We start from the raw sequence: 14,119 nt of genomic DNA, 5'->3' as shown, positions 1-14,119 counted from the left end.
GGGTCACAAAGGACATAGCAGTTCCTCCTTGCTCTCTTTGATCACTTGCTGAGGGGGAAGACAGCCACCATGTTGTGAGAACTCTCAAGCAGCCCCATGAATAGATACATGGAAAGGAAGTGAGCTTCCTGCCAACTTGCCAGCCATTAGAGTGAACCATCTTGGAAGCAGATCTTCCAGTCCCAGTCACGCCTTCAGATGACTGTACTGTCGGCCAACATCTGACTGACCTTCACGTGAACTGGAATGGAGCCCCTCAGCCACCCGCCATCAAATTTCTGATCCACAGAAACTCAGGGATAACAAATGTTCACCATTGTTTTAAGCCACTAATTTTCTGGGTAATTTGCCATGCAACAATAGATAACTAGTACATCTGCCTTTAAGGTCATCTATAGGTTTGGCTTAATGGTTCTATAGGACCTTTTAAATGAGTTAATATAAGGGAAGCACGTAAAATGTTGCCTGGTACATGGTAAGCATTCAAAAATGTTAGTTTTGTTATCATAGTTTCTTTTTTCTTTTTTTACTGCCATTATCATGACCTCTCTTCCAAAGCGCCTAAGACCTAGGCTTTCAAACTTTCAAAAAGAACCATTTTAAACTTGAGAATAAGAATGTGTTGGAACTAACAAGAGGGTAAAAGCAGCAGGGACACTAAACGGACTAATAAAAAAAACCTTACTTACAAAAAGTTTACTGGAAACAAGTACACATCATCTTAATTCATAAAAATCAGGCAGAGAGATAGCAGGAGAAGTTTGACTCCCCCAGTCACTTCTATGGCTCAGGATTTCACAGGGCTCAGTATTCCTTGCTTCATGCTCTCCCTTTCCTTCATGTGGCTTTCATTCTTCTCTATGGTATGTGAAGAAAACAGAAATTCACTTGAGGGTTCAGACATGGACGGCTTGCTCCACTCCAAATTGTAGTGGGTGGTGGAAACTGCTTACTGAGAGGCTTCCTGGTAAGTTCCTCCCAAAACATACCACTCCTTCTACCCCCAACATAGAATCAGGAGGCCACAGAATCAGGTGACAAAGAGAATTGACTTTGGGATGGCTGGGCCTACCACTTACTAGCTATGTGAGGCTGAGAAAGTCACTTTATCTCTGAGTCTCAGGTTCCTGTGAAATGGGCTTAATAATTGTACTCACCTCCTAGGCTTGTTGTATGAAGCAAAAGAAGTCTTTCTCATTCCTTTATTTGTTTGACAAACATTTATTGAGAACTGACTCTGTGTCAAACACTGTCCTAGACTCTGGATTGCTGCATTGAACAAAACCAATTCCCTGTCCTCATAGAGCTCAGAGTCTAATTGGGGTAGACAAGGATCAAATTAACAAATTACCAAGTCTTGAAACATCATAAGGGTATATAATATCATAATGGCATATAATATAAGAGCATATGATATCACAACAACAATGTGAAACATTTAGCAGAGTTCCTGATGCAGAACTCCAATATTTTCAGCTCTTATTTGTATTATAGACTTAGGACCTATGTGTGAGCAGAGAGTAATGCCAGGAAACATGGAGGATAAAGCTGTAGAAGAAGCCTACTATAGGCAACCTCTGAGATGGCCCAAATGATCTTCATCTCCAGGTATTAACACCCTTGTACAATTTCTTCCCCTTGAGTGTTGCTAGATATAGTGACTCAATTCTAGCAAATAGAATAAGGCAAAAGTGATGGGATGTCACTTCCAAGATTAGACTATAAGCACTCTGGCTTCTATCCTTGGCCTCTCTCTCTCTCTCTCTCACCAGCTGCCATGTTGTAAACTGCCCTATGGAAAAGCTCATGTGGCAAAGTACTGTAAAGTCCTTAGCCAACAGCCAGTGAGGAATTGAGGTCCTGAAACTAACAGCCTACAAAGAACTAAATCCTGCCAACAACCACATAAGTAAGCTTGGAAACAGATCTTCCTCAGTCAAGGCTTCAGATGAGACCATAGCCCTGGCCAATAGCTTGACTACAACCTCATGAGAGACCTTAAAGCAAAGGCATCTAGCTAAGCTGTACCCAGATTCCTGACCCAGAGTCTGTAAGATTATATGTTTGTAGTTTTAAGCCACCAAGTTTTGAGGTAATTTGTTTCATAGCAATAGATAATTAATACAAAGACTTACAGCAAACATTAAGTCTGTGAACATTTGACATCATTAAATCTCACTTACCAGTTAGCCTGAGGAAGGCAGTGTGAAAAAGGTATCATTAATCAAGTGTTTACTTCAGGCATTGCAAATTTATGATCATATTTAATCTTTACAACAGCCTCTGAGATAGATATTATTGTCTCTTTTACAAAGATGGGGAATCTAAGGGTCAGAGAATTTAAGTGAGACTGGTCCAGAGTAACCCAGTGAATAAGAGAGTTGAAACCAGATCCTTTTGATTCCAAAAGATAACATACCAAATCACATACCGACAATACCATACCAAACCATGTCAGTAAAACAATCTCCAATTCATAAAACACAAAATGCATTTGCAGCTTGAAAGGTAATGTGTTCATTGAGTTTGGAACTAGAAAGCTAAAGATGCTTAGCATGTCAAACAGAACTTGATTTATTATGTTATTATGTAAATTATACAATTCAACCCCTAGAAAAGTTTTCAGGATGCATCTAATTGTTGCAGTCCCCACCCCGAAAAATTGCTGAGCAGGAGAGTTCTCCCAGCCAGAAATTAAAGTCATCCCAGAGCTGCCAAACATGTGTGAATGTGTGTGTGTATATCTGTATATATATTTAAATTGTCAGACTAATCTATGGAAAAATAATTCTGGCAATGAACAGAGTTCTTGTAATTCATGTTTAATATAGAAGTCACAAGTTTGCAGAAGAGAGACCTGCTGACATTTATTAATGAAAATTTTGCACCATATGAAATGATTAAATTTTTACCCCTCACTTTTTTAAACGTGTAGTTTATTTACTTTAATGCCTCCATCTTATGCCCCTTGAATGAAGTTGTCTACTCCCTTAAAAGGTGATTTCTCAAGTGGCCAGTTCTGAAACCAAGGAGTAATTATATGAAAAAGAATTCAAATTGCAGTTTATCAAGAGAAACTTTTGGCTGGTTTTCACCACAGCTACATTTCTTTTTCTTTCTCAATTGGAAAAAAAAGAAAAGCGGATTCATTAAATGTATAAATCTACTCAGTCTACCAATTTCATGAAAAAAACCGTCACCAAACTGCATAGATCTGCAGTGTCCTGTAAGGTAGCTACAAGCTCTTGAAATGTGGCTATTCTGAATGGCGACGTGCTCTAAGTATGAAATGCAAACTGGATTTCAAACACTTAGTACAGAAAAGAACGTAAAAGATCTCAATAATAATTACACTGATCACATGTTGAAATATAAGAGAGATATGGAGCATAAATAAGATGACATCAAAATTAACAACACTGGTTTTTGTTTTATTCTTTGTTTTTTAATGTGGCTACTAGAAAATCATAAATTTTATATACAGCTTGCATAGAGGGCTCACAATATATTTCTTTTGAACAGCACTGATATATTTTATTTCATAAATGAACACATGACCCTTTAGAGTTTCTTGCATCATAGTTGAATATAAGTCCTCTTGAAGATCACTGACTTAAGAAAAACTTTTTTTCATTCCAGTTTCTCTATCTGACTAATTCTGCCTCAAAGCCCTCTTGACCTTATAGTCTTGACCTCAAAGTCAACTGATATGAAAGTGATTTTAATGTCATAATTTCAGTATTATAAATGCCCCACAGGGTCAAGAAAAAAGGGATAAAATGAATTGGAAAGAAGGAAACCATCCTTTTAGACAACATGAACATTTGGCACTTAAATTCAGCAAAGAACACAACAATGAATAAGATCTCCATTTTCAGAAGGGAAATTTATACAGTAATTAACTAACAAGCCAGAAGTCACAGGAGATGTTCAGTCAGGGGCAAGTGGGAGAAAGTGACTCCGGCACGCCTGGGTCTGATTACCTTCCCTGCATAACACACTCTCTTCCGTGGACTAGCATAAACGGCAGAGCACTCGTAAGAAGCGTCCACAGGTAGATAGATTGACATTTTTAATCTGACATTATTGGAACATTTTCCCTGCACTGTGAAAATTCTGCTTTAATAATTTAAGTTGTTTCTCTCGGTGTGCCTCAGCCTACTTCTAAACACCTCTACATTTCAAGCTATGTTCTTTGGGTTTGATTGATTTTAATGTTGAAAAGCTTAATTTCAGGCGCTGTTTGACTGCCTGATCTGGGACTGATGTGCAGGTTTGTAGTTCAGCCGGGGCGGGGGGATGGATTTTTTGCTGAGCTTTCAGTGAATCCTCACACCCAGTGTGGAAGGAAGTGAACAAAAGGGACAGGAAAGGGAAATCATTTTACAGTTTTCAAGGGCCCTTCAACATACATGTGATGAAAACACAGTAGAATCGTAAATAGTTTTGGTTTCTGTTAGGCATTGATAGCAGCTCCTTAAAAATAGCTAGTATACCTTGCCGTTCAAGCCAGAAGTCTGGGGATAAGGCTGGATTCCTCTCTCCCCTTGACCCCACCACACCCTCAGTCACCGAGATTTGTAGATTCTACCTGCTTAATGTCTCCTGAATCCAATTCACCCCTCTCCTTCCCTCCTGCCCCTCCCTTAGTGCGGGCCGCCATGTACCTGTGCCTAGGTTGCTTCTGCTGGCTCCTAACTGGCCTTCTCAAGTCTTATCTTACTCGCGATCTGCTTAAAACCTCCATGGCTCCCTATTGCCCCGAGGACAAGTTCTGACTTCTTAGCTGAGTATTCTTCATGAGCTGCTGCAGAGGCTGATGATCATAGGGGTTAGGGGCAGAGAAAGAAGTAAAGGGTGAGACCAGAGAGGTAGGCATGAGACTTTGGGCATGTTAAGGAGTTTCCATTATCCTCCGAGCAGTGGGAAGTCACAAGTGGTTGGTTTTAAGCAGAGACAGCTTAATCAGATTTGGGACGTAGTGCAGGTAAAAGCAAGGGTTCTAAAATCAAACTTAAATTCAAAAGTCTGACTATGCCACCTAGCTGTGTGTCCTTGGGCAAGTTACTTAACCTTTCTGAACCAGTTTCTTCCGTGATAAAATGGGGGTTAAGACCCCAGTGAGGTAAGCACAGTTGTGAGATCTAAATGACATGGTGCTCTGCATACCACTTGGCACATACTAAGCACCCCACTAATTATAGCTACTATTGCTATTAATGGCTCCTACTCTTTCTACACTTCTTCCAAGAAGCCCTCCATAAGCCCTCAAGACTGAGTTCAGCCTCATTCCCACACGCTCTTGTAACACCTTGTATTTATTCCTGTTTGTAGGACTTATGAGTCTGTATCTCAATTGCCTATCAATGTGGTACTTTCTGCATGAAACTAGCTCCCTAAGGCCGGGAACTATGGCTGACAAAAATGAATACCTTAGATTGCTTTGTACTTTGATTCACATTATCTCTTTCATTCTCTCTTTCTTGCCACTTTACAGTTGAGGAAACAAAGACTCAAAGAATTTCAGTTTTAAGCCCAAAGTCCTACAGTCAATAAAGCACCAGACCTGTGATGTGTCTCAGGTCACGTATCTTACCATGGCCATGAAGGAGAGGTTCAGCGCAGTAACACCCTTTACAAACCTTCTGAGAGCAGAATGGGTCTTTTCACAAAGCGTCATAAAATGTCAAAGTGAAGGAATAAAACGCTTCAGCTGGAAAAATAATAGGTAGCCAGAAATCCACCCCAATTCCACCAGAAATAATAATTCCAGGAAACGGAGTGACATGTACAAAAGGGAATATGGTCCAGGAGACACATAATAAAGTCACTTTGGCAAAGCTTGTGCCCTCATGGCCAAGCCAGAAGGGTGATTGGATTTAAAAGAGAATTAGAAGGAGGACATTTGTCCACGCTGGTCTGTCTGAAGAGGTGTGCCTGCCCACCCTGCAATGCTCAGGTCTCTGCCACATAACCATGGGCCTGACCATAGCAAAAATCCAGAGTAATTACAATGAAAATTTCTAAGGTGGAAAAGATTAAGCCCTTATAATAGTAGAAGCTGTCCACATAGGCCAGCTGGCTGAAATCTCACAGCTCAGGGCCAGTGAAGCCGAAGTTGAGGTTGATGGTGGTATGGGCCAGTTGGCTTTACACTGAAGGAGAAAAAAGTTCTCTGGTCACTGGCTAGAACCTTTATCCCACTCAGTTGTCTAGCCAATGCTAATGTTTGGGCTCAAAAAGGGATTGGGTAAGAGTTTGGAAGACCTAATGCCAATCTTGACAACCAGCGCTGACATTCATACAGCCCACACGTATAGACAGCCAACTGTTGAAATCAAAAAACACTTCTGGGCCAGTTGGTGAATAGGGTCATGCCCACTAAGTGCCTATCACATTATCCCAGCTGCGCAGCTCCTCCCTGCAGCCTCTGGAGCTCCCAGTAGCCATTTAGGAGTTAAAAAAAAAAAAACCTTGACACAGCAGGGGGCCAAGCTCTGATCGGTTGGTGCCATTACTTTTGAATATCATCTCTGACTACAACTATTAGAAAATAGCAAATAACTACCATTCATTCATTTATTCATTCACTCAACAATTCTTTACTGAGCACCTGTTACGTCAATAGCAGATCAACAGTGTGGTTTTCATATGTGAAAAAGGTCTTCTGGATCTATAGACTGGTATGTACAAGCCTAGTTCAGACAGAGAAGTATAAACAGATCAATTGGAACCCCTGGGTGGGAGGATTTCAGCAGCAAGTTTTGGAGATCTCCATGTCCTTTTCATCCATTCATGTATTCATTCATTCATCAAATATTTATCAAGGACCTCCTATACGCAGGGCCCTAAGCTGGGTGTAATAAGAGGCGAGGAAGACAAACCAGTATCAGGCCTTGCCTTCTTCCAGTCTAGAGAGGGAGCCAAGACCAAGTCTATACATGTGACAGTGAAGAAAGTGAGAGATGGTGGGAAAGGCACCAAGATCCAGAAACCATGAATTTCCAATTTGGAGGGACAGTCTGATTTCATGGGATTTGTTAAATGTGCAACTAAATGAGGCAATACTTACCTGTTTGCATATTGTTAAATTTAAATATCTTGAATTTTGGTACCAGCATTGGTCTTCCTAGGAATAGAAAAGTTCTCCCATAAAAATAATAACAAATATTTATTGACAGTTTTCTCAGTTTGGGTTTCCCTGAGCAGAGCTGAGGCAAGTTCTTGGGTGCAGATAATTTATTTGGAGGTGACCCCAGGAAGCAGAAGTGAGAGAATGAAGATAGTGGGTCAACAGTGGGAGAAAAGGCCATGAAAGGGGTGTTTGGGGTGTTTTTGAGCTGGTTAATATTGTGGGCAACTGAGACTCAATCCTGATGTAGACCCTTTGGGATCCAGGTAGACCACACCTCAAATTATCCCTCTGAATTGGAGGTGAGAATTTCATCCACGGACTCCTGTCCCCCACTGGTTGAGTGTTAAATCTCTGTACTTCTTGGCTGCCCCACTATGGAAAAGACCCTAAGGCAGAAAAGCCGAGAGACACAGTGGATACTAGAGGTGGGACCCCGCCAGCATGAGGGGAATACAGCCACTGCAGCCACAGCCCAGCTCCACGAGGGCCAAGAGACGATGCCTCCTATATGCCAGATATCTTACGTTCCACAGGTAGGTCCTATTATTTTCCATTTTTGGAAGAAGAAACTGAGATGTGGAAAGGTAAGGTGCTTTGTTATGGGTCACCGAGCTAGGAAATGACCAAAGATCCAACCTGTGTTTTCCAAATGAGCCTAAGCTTTAAACTATATTAAAATATTGCCTATATTGGGATTTCAGTAAAGAACACAACAACAGAAAAAAGCAACTCTTTGGGAGTGGCATGAGAGTGAAGGAGAAACAACATAAGGGAAGTTTTTATACACACACCCTCTTTTTTTGTGGAAATACAACCAATCTGGCTATAGATTAAAACAAAAACAAAAAGAAAAGCTCTGGAAAATGTCTTAGGACAACTTGAGGAGCCAGAATTACAGACAATTCCCTACCTTGAAACACTCAGATATACATTAATTTAAAAAGCACACATGACACACATTATTGCAATGAAAGCCCAGTAGATACTGATGATACATCAGGCCACTGATGCTTTATGTTGCAGCTCCAGGAAGGCTGAGGACCAAATGTTTAGCATAGTTCTTTATATTGTGATTCTTCTCAGCTTGGATTTTTAAGAAGTTGAGAACATTGCTTTCTCTGAAGCAAAACAAAAATGTTCTAGATAAAGTTAAAGACAGATGACACTTAGAGAAATAAGCAGAGCTGATATATACATGTTCAGTTGATATATACATATCTACCTGGTCTATCTACATTCAGAGTGAATAAGAATCAAAATTTGGGATGTATTTACTAAAAACTCTGCATACTCCTGGGAATGTGGGGTAATGTTTTGAGTCTTCTGCAGAGCTAACCAAACCCACAGATCACAGCAAATATGATCTCTGAGATTTCAGTATCCTGTCTAGGTTCCAAGCAAATGGTGTCTAGGGAGGCAAGGGGAAGCTGAAATGACATGGTCCCTCCATTAGAGTTCTTTCGGCTCTATCGGATCAGTGCTGTGCCCTGCGCTCACATCAATTTGATTTCACTGGAAGGTTCTGTAAGTGAATTTTGAGGCTGTGAGTCATGACGGAGGCCCAGTGGGCTGCTCTCAGTCTCTACCCCTGGGCCCTCCTATTCAAGTTTCTCAGCCTTGATGTCTGTCCTACTCTGAGTGAGATGGCAACAGTACATCTGAAACATTGCTTATGGAGATCACACCTCTGCTTGGTAAATCACAACTAGGAAGCTACTATCCATAGTGTTTCTACTGGTGGAAGAAAAAGAAATAGAAACATTAGGAAATGCTTAAAGATCTAAAATACCCAGAGAGAAAAAGCTGTGTGGGGTTGTGGCCACAGAAAAGATGGCATTGTTTCCATTATGCAACCCTATCACAGCCATTACAACGTGAGATCAGTCCCGAAGGGAAGTAGCATTTAATAAAGCCCAGTCCAAACAGACAAAAAGTAATTTACAAGGAGGTATAATTGAAGTCTTTCAGAAATTAAAAGCAATCTGATTTGTAAAATCTCACGCGTACCCAACAAGTCTTGTAATCACTTTTCTCTAGTACCCTCTTCCTGCAAATTGCTGGGAACATTTATTGTGATCATTTCTTCAGCAAATGTTCACTTTCTTCCTCCTCCCACTATGGGAAAAGGAGACTTCCCAGCCCTGAGGGGCTGAGCCATATGACTTGCTTTGGCCAATGAAATATTAGCGGATGTAACAGATATAGAGGCCTTAAATCTGCTTGTGGGTTTTGGCTTGACTTCTTATGCTCCGGTGATCTGCCATGATAACATGCCCTGGGTATTTTCTGCTCCATCAGTATGGGCCCCAGATCAAGCCCACGTGGGGCAGACCTAAACCTATTCACAACCTGGAGCCTAAACCTATTCACAACCTGCCCAGACAGCCCACAGCCTAAAGCAGAACCATCCAGCTGAGCCCAGCCACGATCAACCTAACTGTAGCCAATAGCAGATCCATGTGCAGGAGAATAAACATTTGCTGTTAGCCACTGGGTTCTGGGTTGTCTGTCCCTGGCCAACCTGTCTCCTGGTCCTTCTCCTCTTTAACTCCTCCTAATTCTAATTCACAAAAGCCCAAAAGAATGTCAGCCTCTTCTTCACAGGAGAAAGAAGGGAGAGAAATACCATTAAGATAAATAAGGCTCTTCTTTAACATACAGGGGAAGGTAAAAAGGCTGGAAAAATTTGTGTTGATAATTTTTGAATTGTCACACCTGTAGTAATATCTACCATTTATTTGTTCTATGACAAGCACAGTGTGAAATCCTTTATAAACCTGCACATATTTAATCCACCTAATAACCCAAGAAGTCAGAATAAATATCATCATTTGACAAAAAAGAAGACTGAAGCTTAGAGAGGTTACATATTTTGTTAGAAAGTGCCAGAGCTAGGATTAAAGTATTCAGGTTTAGGCAAATCCCAATAATTATTGAGTAACTTAGGCAGCAAACCATTCTTAAAATAAAATACCATTCTTTAATGTAACAAATTGGCAAAGATTAGAAACACTCTATAACTGAATATTGGCAGGAATACCAGAGAGGAATTTCATAAGATACAGGTGAGAATGTAAATTGTTGCTAACATTCTGGAAAGCAACCCGGCAATATTTATCAAGAACCTGAACATTTGCATACCCTTCGAACCAGTAATTCCACTTCTCTGATTATATTCTAAAAAACTAATCAGAAATGAAGCCTAAGATTCATGTACAAAGTTGTTCTTCAAGATGTTGCTTATCACAGTGAAAAATTGGAATCAAATGAAATGTAACATAGTTGCAGAATGGTGAAATAATTGGTATTGCTACAGGCTGGGACAATATGCAGCCATTAAAAATTAAATTTTAATGATGTGAGAAAAAGGTTGCAATAATAGTGAGAAAAAAGCTGGATATAAAACTGAATATACAATGTGACTCCAGTTTGGAGAAAGAGAGAGAGTGGCTATAAGATAATACAATAATAGTAATGAATTATTTCTGCATGATGATTATCATTTCTGTGGGGTTTTTTTGTACTTTTAAGTATTTTTTTTGTATTTCTCCAATTTCATTGAATAAGCAAGTATTACTTTTGTAACAAGAAAAACATACTTAAAACAATTTTTTTTTAAAACATCAATTTTTATTCCTGTAGAACATAAGCAATACAAGGACAGAAATCTTTACCAATTTTGTTCACTGATACATGCCCAGAATAGTGTCTGGCTCCTAATACATGGTCAGTAAATACTTGTTGAATGAATTATGTGTGTTTAGGTTATCTATGGTTTCATAAACAACCACCCTCAAAACAGCAATCATTTTAATAGGCTCATGCATTCTGTGGGCAAGGACTTCAGAAAAAAACACAGTGGAATGGCTTGTCTTGTTTCATGATGTCTAGGATCTTAGCTAGGAAAATGTGTGTATTAGTCTGCTCTGGCTGCTATGACAAAATATGACTGGGTACCTTAAACAATGAAAATGTTTGCTCAATGTTCTAAAGACTGGAAAGTCCACGATCAAGGTGCCCACTGATTTGGTTGCTGGCAAATGCTCCCTTCCTGGCTTGCCGAGGGCCGCCTTCTTGCTATATTCTCGTATAGTTTGGAGAGAGCAAGGGAGCTCTGTGCTGTTTCTTCTTATAAAGACACTAATCCTATCAGACCAGGGTCCCACCCTCATGGCATCATCTAATCATAATCAGCTCTCGAATGTCCCATCTCCAAATGACATCACTTTGGGTATTCATAGGGCTTCAACGTATTAATTTGGTGGTAGAGGAAGGGACACAGACATTCAGTCTATAGCAATGTGAATAGCTGGAGGAGACTTGAAATTTTAAAAGGAGGAACCATCTGGGGGCTTTTTCCTTCACATGCCTGGGATGGGATGAGTCAGAGGCTGGATTCAGCTGGAACTGTCAACAGAAGCATTGACATACATCCCCACCATCTGGCTTGGACTTCCACATTAGATTTTGAGTGAGTGAGAAATAAAACATAGCTATGCTAAGCTACTAATACTTTGAGGTTTATTATTGCAGTGTAGCCTACCTTATCCTGGACCAAAACAATAATTTTCAAGTATATAGCTATTTCATGTAATGAGATATGTCCAAATTTACCTTTTCTTCCTGTCTTTGTTAGCCTGCAGGCCAGCCTGAAGAATGTCTTTCTTTTCCATCATGGGCAATCTGGAAAGCTGAGCTTCTGCTCAGTGAGGCACATGAGATACACATGACACAGACCAGGGTACCTGCCCTGCTATGCTACTTATAAGCAGCATGGCCTTGGATAGATTACAAAATCTTTCTGAGCCTCCGCTTTCTCATCTGCAAAATGGGAATGATGATTATAGTACTTGTCTCAGTATTGTCTTGAGAATTAAACGAGACAAGGTATCTATTATATGGGACAGGACACAGCATAAGCACTTATTAAATGTTAATTGTTCTATACTTGTATTATTATACAGTCCACAATCTCTTGATCTGAAGGCTAGAATGGTGTCGGCGATGTACAATTTTTAAAAAACTGAGTCAGCACATCCAGAGAAGATTTGGTACCTTTAGGGTGTGGTTAGGGGTGGGGAGCAGAGGGTAAAAGGAGGCTTTTGAGCTCCAAAGGCCATAGATAAGAAATAACAAGGACCTTTCTCTCTGATATATTAAATATCCACTTATTTATATATATATCCAGGTTCCATATGAGAACAGAGAAGGAAGACTTCATGCCGTCTCATCATTTGGAAACAAAAACAGATGCTAAAACAAGGATGGGGTTATAAAATAGAAGAAGAAAGTAGCTAAAAAAAAAAAAAAAAAACTTGCCGTGGGAGCCTTGCTGCAGACTCTGGCTGTGCTTGAAGCTCCCTAGCAGACTGTGCAGACAGGGCAGTTGTGGTGGTTGCATGACCAGGCTCTTTACCACCCAGTCACGCAATTCCCAAGGTGCTCTCCCAAGGGAGGGGCTGGGAAGGAAGTGCTGGCAGAAGCGTGCTGGGTATCATGCCCGGCGCTGTGCCATAAGGACTGAGTCACCCCAGAGGCACAAGGCGTGGTTGCCACGCCGGGGAGGGGGAGGAGGTGGGGAGAAGAGAAGCATCCAATTTTGTCTTCATCGCCATCACTCAAATTCAGAGAGAACATCTGAAAAAATTCTCTCTGGCTTGCACTTTTTAGGCCGTTTAATTTTTTATTGTTGAGCATGAACAATGAAACAGAGCTGTTTCCTGTTTCTTGGACTCAACCCCCCACTGCTGAGGAATTTGGGTTTAAACTGCCAGAGAGGTACATTTAAATTCTATAAATTAGCTTCACTAAAGATGCTTAAGCATTTATGAAAATACTCCCATTTTACACTCAGATTAAAGAAAAAAAAAAAAAAAATCCCAAACTTCCATGTGAAACTAAGCTGGCAGAGAGAGTGATCTGTCAGTGAAAATATGCCACAGCTTTACAAATGAGGAATATGGAATCAGGATTAAGAGCCTGCAGATCATTTATCAGTGACAAAACAAAGATTCTTAGCCTCTGTCCATGGAGACTCTCACAGCCTAAATCCTGCGCCTCAGCAGCAATATACAGTATTAACTCATTTATACCCACATTAATGCTGGCAGCAGGGAATCCCACTGGGCCTACTTCAGGTGCCTGGAGAGTTATTTTGATGTAAAGCAGAGTCTGGCTTCAGGGGAGACCTGGGTTTAAATCCCAGTTTAGCTACTAACCGGCTAGTGACCTTGACCAATGGACTTCACTACTCGGAGGCTGTCTCCTCCTCTGAAAACCCGGGACAAAAACAACATGCAGGCACTCAGTAAAGACCCCTTGATATCTTCACTTCTGGACAAACAGAATAAATGTAACAAAACTACAGAGGAATTCCATCATATATATAATACATTCAGATAAACGCATTTGGACCACCCCCCACTCCCACCATGAAAAAACGACTGTGCCAAAGAAAGAAAATAAGAAACTCCCATTCATTTACTGCTTTACCTACTTCTTCATATTTTTCTGATGACACTTGGGCCTTCTATGGCTCTGGGGAAAAAGATGTCACAGCCGAAATCAAAGAGAAACTAAAGAAATAAATTTTGGCTTGTGGTTCTGAGGGTGTAGGTTTCCCAATAATTTTGACCCTTGACTTTATAGACATTTCCCCTTAAGTGCTTACTTTAAAACCCATGATGTCCCCACCTTGCAGCCCTCTAACCCCAAAACAAACATAGAGGTGTCATGATCCTTAACTTCCAGGCAGCAAGGGCAAGGAAAAAACATGGGCGTTCTCTGGCTGCTGGACCATAGGTGCTGTCTCTTTGTCTAACTTCTTTGGACCTCTGACACCAGACCCCTTCAAAGAGGGGACTGGAGCTGAAGTGGACACTCTTGTTCACTACAACTTATCAGAACATCATAAGTGTTTTTGTTTTTTTTTCTGCCTGATTTTCATCTTTCTGTCCATCAAAATGAGGTGGTCACCCCCTTGGA

This window comes from Cynocephalus volans, chromosome 4, assembly GCF_027409185.1.
Source record: "Cynocephalus volans isolate mCynVol1 chromosome 4, mCynVol1.pri, whole genome shotgun sequence".
NCBI lineage: Eukaryota > Metazoa > Chordata > Mammalia > Dermoptera > Cynocephalidae > Cynocephalus > Cynocephalus volans.
Note: the sequence above shows the minus strand (reverse complement) of the source record.